Source organism: Maylandia zebra, linkage group LG14, assembly GCF_041146795.1.
Source record: "Maylandia zebra isolate NMK-2024a linkage group LG14, Mzebra_GT3a, whole genome shotgun sequence".
In the NCBI taxonomy this organism is placed as follows: Eukaryota; Metazoa; Chordata; class Actinopteri; order Cichliformes; family Cichlidae; genus Maylandia; species Maylandia zebra.
Genome location: NC_135180.1, coordinates 7,315,322 through 7,325,790, shown reverse-complemented (window position 1 = coordinate 7,325,790; position 10,469 = coordinate 7,315,322). Strand labels below are relative to the sequence as shown.

The following is a 10,469-nucleotide window of genomic DNA, read 5'->3' as shown; positions in this document are numbered from 1 at the left end:
CTAATTTTTCGTGCATCAAGAGACAATGTATACTAACTAAGCCATAGGTAGTTATTAGCTGCATAAGCCCCCCCCCCGCAACTCTTCTTAGGTCCACAGAGAGAGTGGGCTGGGGTTACTCGTAGCACCATTAAGGTGATTTCATGCAGTGCGCTGATCAGTGTGCAATGTGTCGACTGCCCAGAGAAATGCCATCCAGTCAGCAGCAGCAGACAGGAACAGCACAGTGGAGGAATGGCTGATAGCATGTGTCTGAATTGAAAAAAACTTGTTACATTTTGTATCAAGACCACATGATGAAAAACCTTTCTTGTAAACAGATTTCATCAAAGTACAGACATCAGTTGCATGTTTGTAACCTGCTGTGGGTCTGCAGTGAGTGTAAGTGCAGGTTAGATCTGTTATCCATCTGCTGAAGGTCTTGAGATAATGTAGAAACGAGGCAGAGACACAACACATCCTGGTGGAAATTTTAAAGACACTCAGTTTCGCACTTTGCTCTGCAGCTCCCTCAAATAACACGTCTAACCCAGCAGTGAGTCCTGTGTAAATGCACCTTTATCAACCCAATTTCCACCAGGAGCTGTTTTTTTTTAGCAAAACACCTCTAAAAATAGTCACGGAAACAGCTCAAAGTTAGACAACAGCAAGGTAAAAACTAGTCAATGGAATTATTTAGAACTTGCATTTGTCAGGTCCCTCTCCGTGAATTGCTACCTTATCGTGGTGGAGGGGTTTGTGTGTTCCAGGGATCCCAGGGGCTATGTTGTCCGGGGGCTTTTTGCCCCCTGGTAGGGACTCCCATGGCAAATTGGCCCTGAGTGAGGGACCAGACAAAGAGCGATTCAGAAGACCCTTATGAGGAAAACATCGAGGGAACAGTTTACCCAGCCCGGGATAGGGTTACCGGGGCCACGCTCTGGAGCCAAGCCTGGGGAGGGTGCCCGAGGGCGAGCGTCTGGTGGCTGGGCCTTAGTACATGGGGCCCGGCCGGGCACAGCCCTAAAAGGGGACATGGGCCCATCCTCCCGCAGGTCCACCACCCGCAGGAGGCACCGTAGGGTTCGGGTGCATTGAGGGCAGCCAGAAGCGGAGGCCCTGGCAGACTGATCACCGGCTACCAAGACTGGCAATTGGGACATGCAATGTCACCTCTCTGGTGGGGAAGGAGCCTGAGTTAGTGCGTGAGGTTGAGAGGTACCGGCTAGATATAGTCGGGCTCACCTCTACGCATGGCTTGGGCTCTGGAACCAGTCTCCTGGAGAGGGGCTGGACTCTGTCTCAGTCTGGAGTTGCCCCTGGTGAGAGGCGGCGAACTGGGGTGGGTATTCTAATATCCCCTCGGCTTGCTGCCTGTACGTTGGGGTTCTTCCCGGTGGATGAGAGGGTTTGCTCCCTGCGCCTTAGGGTCAGGAAAACGGGTCCTGACTGTCATCTGCGCTTATGGGCCGAGTGGCAGTTCAGAGTACCCAGCCTTCTTAGAGTACCTGGGTGGGGTGCTGGAAGGTGCTCCACCTGGAGAGTCTGTCGTCCTACTGGGAGTTGGATCAGGTGGCAGGGGAGGATGCTGGACAGACCTGGTGCACCTAAACATGTAGTGAGGGTGTGCTGGGAAGGCCTAGAGGCCCCAGTCAGTGAGATCTTCAACGCACACCTCCGGCAGAGCTTCAACAGCATTCCGAGGGAGACTGGGGACATTGAGTCCGAATGGACCATGTTCAGCATCTCCATTGCCGAAGCTGCTGCACTGAGCTGTAGCCGCAAGGTGGTTGGTGCCTGTCGTGGTGGTTATCCCCGAACCAAATGGTGGACACCAGAGGTGAAGGGAGCCATCAGGCTGAAGAAGGAGTCCTATCGGGCTTGGTTAGCCTGTGGGACTTCGGAGGCAGCTGACAGGTACCGACAGGCCAAGCGGAATGCGGTTCGGGCAGTGGCTAAAGAAAAAACTCGGATGTGGGAGGAGTTTGGAGAGGCCATGGAAAAAGACTTTTGGACTGCCTCAAAGAGATTCTGGCAAACCATCAGGCGTCTCAGGAGGGGAAAGCGGTGCTCTACCTGCACTGTGTATAGTGCTCGCGGAACGCTGCTGACTTCGACTAAGAAAATTGTTGGGCGGTGGAAGGAATACTTCGAGGACTTCCTTAATCCCACTGACACGTCTTCCGAGGAGGAAACAGAGTCTGGGGATGAGGGGGATGACCCGCCAATTTCTGGGGGCGAGGTCACTGAGGCAGTTAAACAGCTGTGGCAGAGCCCCTGGTGTGGATGAGGTCCACCCCGAGTTCCTGAAGGCTCTGGATGTTGTAGGGCTGTCCTTGTTGACACGCCTCTACAATGTTGCGTGGAGATCAGGGGCAGTTTCCCTGGACTGGCAGACCGGGGTGGTGGTCCACATCTTTAAGAAGAGGGACCGGAGGGTGTGTTCCAACTACAGGGGGATCACACTCCTCAGCCTCCCTGGGAAAGTCTATGCCAGGGTGCTGGAAAGGAGAGTTTGTCCGTTGGTCGAACCTCAGATACAGGAGGAACAATACGGTTTTCATCCTGGTCGCGGAACACTGGACCAGCTTTTTATCCTCTCAAGGATACTTGAGGGCGCATGGGAGTTTGCCCAACCAGTCTATATGTGTTTTGTGGACTTGGAGAAGGCATTCGACCGTGTTCCTCGGGGTGTCCTGTGGGAGGTGCTACAGGAGTATGGGGTATCTGGCCCATTGCTACGGGCCATTCGATCCCTATACAACCGTTGCAAGAGCTTGGTTCTCATTGCCGGCAATAAGTCGGACTCGTTACCGGTGGGTGATGGGCTCCGCCAGGGCTGCCCTTTGTCACCAATTCTGTTCATAATTTTTATGGACAGGATTTCTAGGCGCAGCCAAGTGGCGGAGGGCTTTCACTTCGGTGGCCTCAGAATCTCATCTCTGCTTTTCGCGGATGATGTGGTTCTGTTGGCTTCATCAGGTGATGGCCTCCAGCTCGCACTGGAATGGTTTGCAACCAAGTTTGAAGCAGCGGGAATGAGGATCAGCACCTCCAAATCTGAGGCCATGGTTCTCAGCTGGAAAACGGTGGAGTGCCCACTCCGGGTCGGGGATGAGTTCCTGCCCCAAGTGGAGAAGTTCAAGTATCTCGGGGTCTTGTTCACGAGTGATGGGAGAAGGGAGCCGGAGATCGACAGACGGATTGGTGCTGCGGCCGCAGTGATGCGGACGCTGCACAGGTTCGTCTAGGTGAAGGTAAATTGGTAAATTGAAAGCGAAGCTCTCAATTTACCGGTCGATCTACATCCCTACCCTCACCTATGGCGGGAATGGCGGAAATGAACTTCCTCCGAAGGGTGGCTGGCCTCTCCCTTAGAGATAGGGTGAGAAGTTCAGCCATCCGGGAGGGGTCAGAGTAGAGCCGCTGCTCCTCCGCATCGAAAGGAGCCAGCTGAGGTGGTTCGGGCATCTGACAGGGATTCCTCCTTGGCGCCACCAGTCGATCTACATCCCTACCCTCACCTATGGCCATGAGCTGTGGGTAGTGACCGAAAGAACGAGATCGCGGATACAAATGGCGGAAATGAACTTCCTCCGAAGGGTGGCTGGCCTCTCCCTTAGAGATAGGGTGAGAAGTTCAGCCATCCGGGAGGGGTCAGAGTAGAGCCGCTGCTCCTCCGCATCGAAAGGAGCCAGCTGAGGTGGTTCGGGCATCTGACAGGGATTCCTCCTTGGCGCCTCCTGGGTGAGGTGTTCTGGGCATGTCCCACCGGGAGGAGGCCCCAGGGCAGACCCAGGACACCCTGGAGAGATTATATCTTTCGGCTGGCCTGGGAACACCTTGGTGTTCCCCCGGATAAGCTAGAGGAGGTGGCTGGGGAGAGGGAGGTCTGGGCTTCTCTGCTCAGGCTGCTGCCCCCGCGACCCTCCCCAGATAAAGCGGAAGAAAATGGATGGATGGATGGATTTGTCAGGTCATCAGAAATATGAAACTCTTTATCATGCTAGTGGTCTTTTTTATCTAGTGGAAAGCAAATCTTGTAAAAATACTGAAGGTTTAAAGCTGCTATAGTCAATGGTAGTATATTAACAAAGGATCAAATTATTGTATATAGTGTGAAAAGTGCCCACAACCTTGAACCCACAGAGAACAAACACCTTTCTTAAATGTTTAAAGTGAGAACAGAGTGTACCACATGATCAAATATTCCCTTTGGAATATTTGATCATGTGGATGCTGGAGTAAAATATTGAGCTGGCATCCATCAGAGTCCCAATTACAATACTCTTTATGTTACTGATGCTCTCTTATGAATATGAATAGGAAGCTAATTTGCAACATATTCATATAAAGCAACTTTGTAAAGTTATATAGATTAGTGCTGAATTTAAAACTTATTGTTCTGCCCACTAATGTTTTTCTGGCGATAAAGAAATTCTCACATCCTAAAATCTAAACTGTTTCATACTTATGTAATTTTTGTAATTTTTTCTATTATCTGCTGCTTTTGAGGGATTAACCAGAACAATCTTCATGGATCTTTTGCTGTGTGCATGCCCAATCTTTTCTAGGTCAATAAGATGGAGAAAATTATAACACAAATCCAAAGCAATTACTTGAGCCATGCTGAGAGTTAGTCAGAAAATCACTCTGAGAGTTAACTTTGCTTTAGATGTCTAACAGAGTACTCACAGCTTAATGATGGACTGATATTTTTGTGTACTTATAGTCTACAGGTGCATAATCTAAAGCTGCTGACCTTCCTTTTTTCACCTCACGAGGATGTCAGGCGTCGGAGCTCTGTCTCCTTACGTGGCATTTCAGTATGCCACTCTAATCCACACTGTATGAACTGTTCTCACAGCCTCTTGCAGACTAATAACACGAGGATGGAAATGTACTCAGATTCTTCTGATGAACCACAACTTTCTTTGGAGTTCTTGTATTGATTCTGACCTTTTGATCTTTATCTCAGAGACCATTAGTGCCTAATCTTAGAAAGCTTCTCAGCATATTGCCTTGTGTTTTGAAGTTATTCTCCTGGGCAGACCGTAATAATACTATCTTTCTCACAGTCACTAAACCAGTAAGCTCTCAGGTCATACTGAGAGGTGTTCTTCTGTAGTGTTTCCAGCAGCACAGTAAAAATAATTGTTTGTGTGCTAACTTCCTTCTCTTTTAGTTCTTGTAAACGGGCTCTTATCCACTGAAAGTACTCACACACCTGTCAGCTCACTCAAAAGAGAAAGCTAATAAGTGTGAGTGTTGTGTGATTTTGCATGTTAAATGTGTTTCTTTCTCTCAGACTGTGGATAGTCATGTTTTCCTTTTGACAAACATTAGTCTGGAGTCAACCTTTTATCTAATAAGTGTTACTATGGAAACCTAAGCCAAAAGGCTAATTTGCATCTGTCTTCCTGGTCTGGAGGGACACCGGTACTAGTCAAGAATGAGAAGAGACTGTAAAGTACAAAATAAATGAAAACACAGCTAATCAAGCCTGTTAATGACAATTATTTTCATAATACAGAGTTTGTATATTCATTCAGTATATTAAGCTGGAAGAGAATCAGTGTCCATGCCATTGTAGACTTGGGCCATCAATAAACACCAATCAGGCTTAACATTATGAGCACTGACAGGTGAAGTGAATAGCACTCCATGAAGGTACCTGTTAGCAGTGTTGGGGAGTAACGGAATACATGTACCAGCGTTACGTATTTAAAATACAAAATATGAGTAACTGTTAGAATACAGTTACTTTGTTGAAAACAATGGATTAAACGGCGATCTTTTCCTATTTTATATGTTAGGCTATCCCCTCTCTAATTTTTGTAAATCCACGCATTCTCCCAAACACAAACAAAACACGAAATAATAGGCACTAATGTATAGGGATGGGTCTCGTTTAGGTTTTATCCGATACCGGTGCCAAACCGGTACTTTTGAAACTGTGCTGGTGCTTAAAGAATGGAGAACACCAACTTTGTCCAAAAACCTCTCATGTTCAGCTGTTTTTTTGTAAAAAGATAACAATGTTAGCCTTTGCTGCAGCTATAGGGCATATATGATATCACTCTTGGCTGGAAGCAGTGCTTAAACAATGAAATAAAAACACAAACTTTGTCCAAAAACCTCTCATGTTTAACTGTTTTCCACTTTTTCTTTGGTCATTTTAGCCTTTTTGGCCAGGGTGAAGGGAGTATCTGCCATCAAACAAGAAGACAGCCGCATGTAGCTATGATGATGTTTGCTAGTTCACCTTACATGCATTAATGTAATAACGTGGTTAGCCTACTCAACGTAAATTACACATGAACAACATTAAGCTACTCACGCAGAGAAGAACAGCTGCTGCTGCCATCATCATCCCTCATCATTTCTGCTACACTGGCAGGGCTAGGGGCCAGGACTCTGTTCTTCGGGTTTTTGGGGGATGTTGCTCCAGGTCCGATAACTGGCAACCCACCCGCAGTAGATGTGCACGGAGTGAGGTCTCGCAGCAAGCTATCAAATATGGCGCATTTCTCGGCTTTTAAAAAAAACGCTATGCGTCATCAGGTGTTTCATCGGATTTGAGGTGTTACCTCCTTGACAGTATCACAGTATCAGTTTAAAGCACTTGTTGCAGGCTGCTGAGTTTGCATATTTTGAAAATGTTTGACCGGTCCATTTGACCGGTCCTCCTTCGGCATTTTTAATCTGTAGCTCTGCTCTAAAAGAACGTACGTACCTGGACCCGCCTACTATCCTCGGAAACGTAAAACGATTGGCTAGAATCTAAAGTGTATCACAGCTCAGGAGAAAAAAGCACCAAAATAAAGCACCGAAATGTGCGCTGCTTTTCGGTCTGGTTACTACCGTTTATGTCAGAACCGATACCGGTACCCATCCCTACTAATGTAAGTGTACTGTTAATGTTGGTGGCATCAGTTACACAATGGACCCAAAGCCAGCACAACAGAGCCAACAGTGCACGGGCAGGAATGCATTTCTTACTTGGAAATTCCGACACCATTTCATATTTAAAGAAGAAAGGGATTGGCATAATGTAACCACTCAATGCAAACTCTGTTTGCTAGCAACCAAGCTGCTCATAGCGTCAGAAGGCTCCACCTCCAACCTAAAGAAACATCTGCAACTAAGTTATTTTTAAAAAAAACTAATGTTAGTCTACGGCAACTACCTTGTGATAGTTGTGGTAGCTACCTGGGTTATGTGCCACTTCAGAATCTTGGATGTACTATTGCTGTGTGATTTATTACGATTGCTGAAGGCTACTCGCCACCAAGCTAGCATTGTTACAACCTGCTTGCTGCAAATAATCATGTGCACTTCTGAAAGCAGTCTATGAACTAACCTCAGCTAATACCAGCTAAAAAATTTAGCTCTGTGGCAAGTAGTCTTCAGTAATAGTAATAAATCACACAGCAATAGTAAGAGAGTGATATTATACCCCTCTCGTCAAACTGACAGGTCATTAATTATTCATGAGCTCCGGAAGTAATTACTTCCTACTTCCGGAGCTCCGGAAGTAGGAAGTAATTAAGGAAGTAATAAAAATATGATATTCATAAAAATATGATATTCATAAAAATATAATTGATTATTTAGAAAGTTTCTTATATATCAAAATAGCATTCTTTTATTTCTTTAAGCAATTAAATTTTTTTTATTTTTTTATGCTCAAAAAACGCCATCTGGTGGCGGGTCAGTGTGTGTGTGCGCGCCCGCGCGCGCCCGAGGCTGTGTGTCTGGGCGTGCGGGGGCGCGCCCGTGTCTCCGGACCGTGCTCTCTCGCTCGGGCTCCGTGCTCATGTGTTTAAAAATGTATTAAACCATATTAAAATTGTTTAGTTAAACTTGTGCTTTTATAACGTTCAGTATGGCCACAAACACATGCTGCATGCCTTGGGGGAAAACTTTATTTCGATTTATATGCATTTGTAGATTTAGAATAAAACTCATACTGATGTGACAATAAAAGTGATTTGATTTGATACTCAGAAAAAACTCGCGATCCCCTAACCCTAACCCTCCTTAGAAACATAAGCAGGGAAAACTCCTTAAAAAACCCTCCGCGTTTTCTCCAAAACCCTACAATAACTTGTTAGGGTACCCCCTCTATTCCCAAAACCTTATATTCGATAACAGGGGAAATCCTGAAAAATTCCTTAGTCTTTTTTCTCAAATTCAGCGCCCCGCGGCTCCCTTCATGCTCAGCCAAACAAAGCCAAAACTCCTTTAAAAAAAAATTTCTCCGCGATTTCTCCAAATCCCTAGAATAACTTGTTAGCTACCCCTCTATTCCCAAAACCTTATATTCGATAACAGGGAAAATCCTTAGTCTTTTTTCTTCAAAAACTTCCCTCTTACTAGCAACCTCTAAAATTCAACGCACACTCTAAGTTCTACCTCGCTCTTAATCTCCGATCCACAACTTCTTGCAGAGCACAATTTTTTCCTGCTTGTTCGCTCCCCGCTCTGCTCCCGAATGCGCTGCTTACCTCGTTTGAAATTTGCGCCAGAGACCAACTCCCCCCCTTACTTCGCCCCGCTGCCAATCACATAACTATTGCACCGCTCCCTTCGCACCCCGGTTAGCCAATCCGCTCCAGGTCCGATTTTTATGATCTCCCGCTCAGGTTAAGACTACCCCCGAGCTCCCAGAAGACCCCTGCCTTCAGCCATATCAACAACTGGAACCGCTCAGACTGCTTGCGAGTTCGCATAGGGAGCGGCCGATTTCAACAGCAACTTGCGTCTCTTTCCTTATCCGCATATCATTCGGTAAGTGTTAATCTTCCTCTCTAACTACATTTTTGCATTTTCCTTTTTACCATTCTGTCAATCCTTTCATTTAAAAAAATAAATAAATATCACAATGGTTTGTAACACGTACAATACACCATCCATCCATCCATTCGCCTCCACTTATCCTTTTTTCAGGCTCGCGCGGTGCGCTGGAGCCTATCCCACGTACAATACACTTTAAAATATATATAAGCTCCACTTTTAACTCCCGTAAAAGTTTATACATTACATGTCTACATCACCTATCATGGCCTCATCGGGTATCTCATATCATCTTGTTATTGTTATGTTATGCTCCTTTGATATTTTGCTAGTTTGCGTGTTTTAAAACTCTTTTTGTTTTTCTTTATATTTTTAGACCCAGATGTGTTAACCTGATCCCTGCGAAACACCAGCTCTGCGTGGATTTTGACCGCGAGTGACCGGATGTTGTTTCCGGCCTGAGGTTGCCTGAAATGCCGTGAGGCTCGTTTGAAAGATTGCGCCCGAGACCAACTCCGCCTCCAAGGCATGCCTACCTTTAGCTGCCACCAGTGAGATATCAGAGCCGGGCTCCACATATCCAATCAGGAGCACGAGCAAGACAGCTTTTGCAGACTCTCCAGAAATATACAAGTCCTTACCAACTGCTCTGCAACCCAGTGTTTCTGGTCCCCTCACTAACATCGCTTTTTGAGATATTTTTTATGAACCACCAAAAAAGCAATTTTACCCCACAGTACAGAAGACTGGGTCTGAGGGCAGCAGCGGGGACAAATGATTGTAATGAAGCGACGGACATTTCATGGCTGGTCTTGCATAATCGTGAGTTATTATGTCATATGGTGATAAGTACATAGTTTTGCAAGAGGCATACAAGCACTGTGGAAAAAGTAATCATAAAACTGTTTTTGTGAACACCCTACGTTATGCTTTAAAAAATGTGATACATGTAATGTGATCATCAAAGAACATGATTTTTTTTTTTAAACTTTTATTCTTATGCTTTTAAAGTATGTCAGATTATCTTAAAACACTTATTTGTATGTTATAATGTTTTTCTTACACCATGTGTAATTTTTATAGACACCTTATTCATTGTATCAATGTGTAATTATGTATCTTTTGATAAATAAATAAAATATTTAATCTTGTATTTGTGTACTTTCTGGTGATTCAATAAAAAATTAGTCACATATCGCTCTGATAAACACAGATGGCTGAAAGAAATGTTTGATGGAACAAAGGAAACAAGTGTCTTGCTGCTAAACTTTTAAGTCACCATGGTTTAAATGAGAAAGTCTGTATGTAAAACATGAAAAACTCCATATCAGTGATATCTACAAAGGTGTACTCATTTCTTTGTAATGGTACTTTACTGTTCCAATGAAACAAAAAGAAAATCTCATTTTTAAAGTACATTTTTCGGCCATCCTGACCTATTTTCAGGGGCAAGAATGTTGATGTTAGACTGTGTTTTAAATCAGGTTGTGATCTTAAACTAACTATCACAGCACTGATTTCAGTTGTAATGTCAATTAGAATCCCAATTTGGCTTTTCTCCAGTCAGTGTTATGGTGAAATTTAACTTGTTCTTTTGTGTAATTGCACATGGCCCAGCAAAGGACCCCTTAGTAAACTGTACAGCATAAGTTTTCAATTCACTTTTGTCAGAAAACTTCACAGTATGAGAA

The 10,469-nt window shown here is 45.0% G+C and overlaps 1 long non-coding RNA gene across 1 annotated transcript; it reads left to right on the top strand.

Annotated features, from left to right (window-relative positions):
* The first annotated feature begins 8,529 nt into the window (after positions 1 to 8,529).
* LOC143422023 (uncharacterized) lies at positions 8,530 to 9,929 on the top strand. The gene is made up of 2 exons (XR_013101621.1): positions 8,530 to 8,772; positions 9,155 to 9,929. It is a non-coding gene; the product is annotated as an uncharacterized LOC143422023 (long non-coding RNA).
* The last annotated feature ends 540 nt before the right edge of the window (positions 9,930 to 10,469 follow it).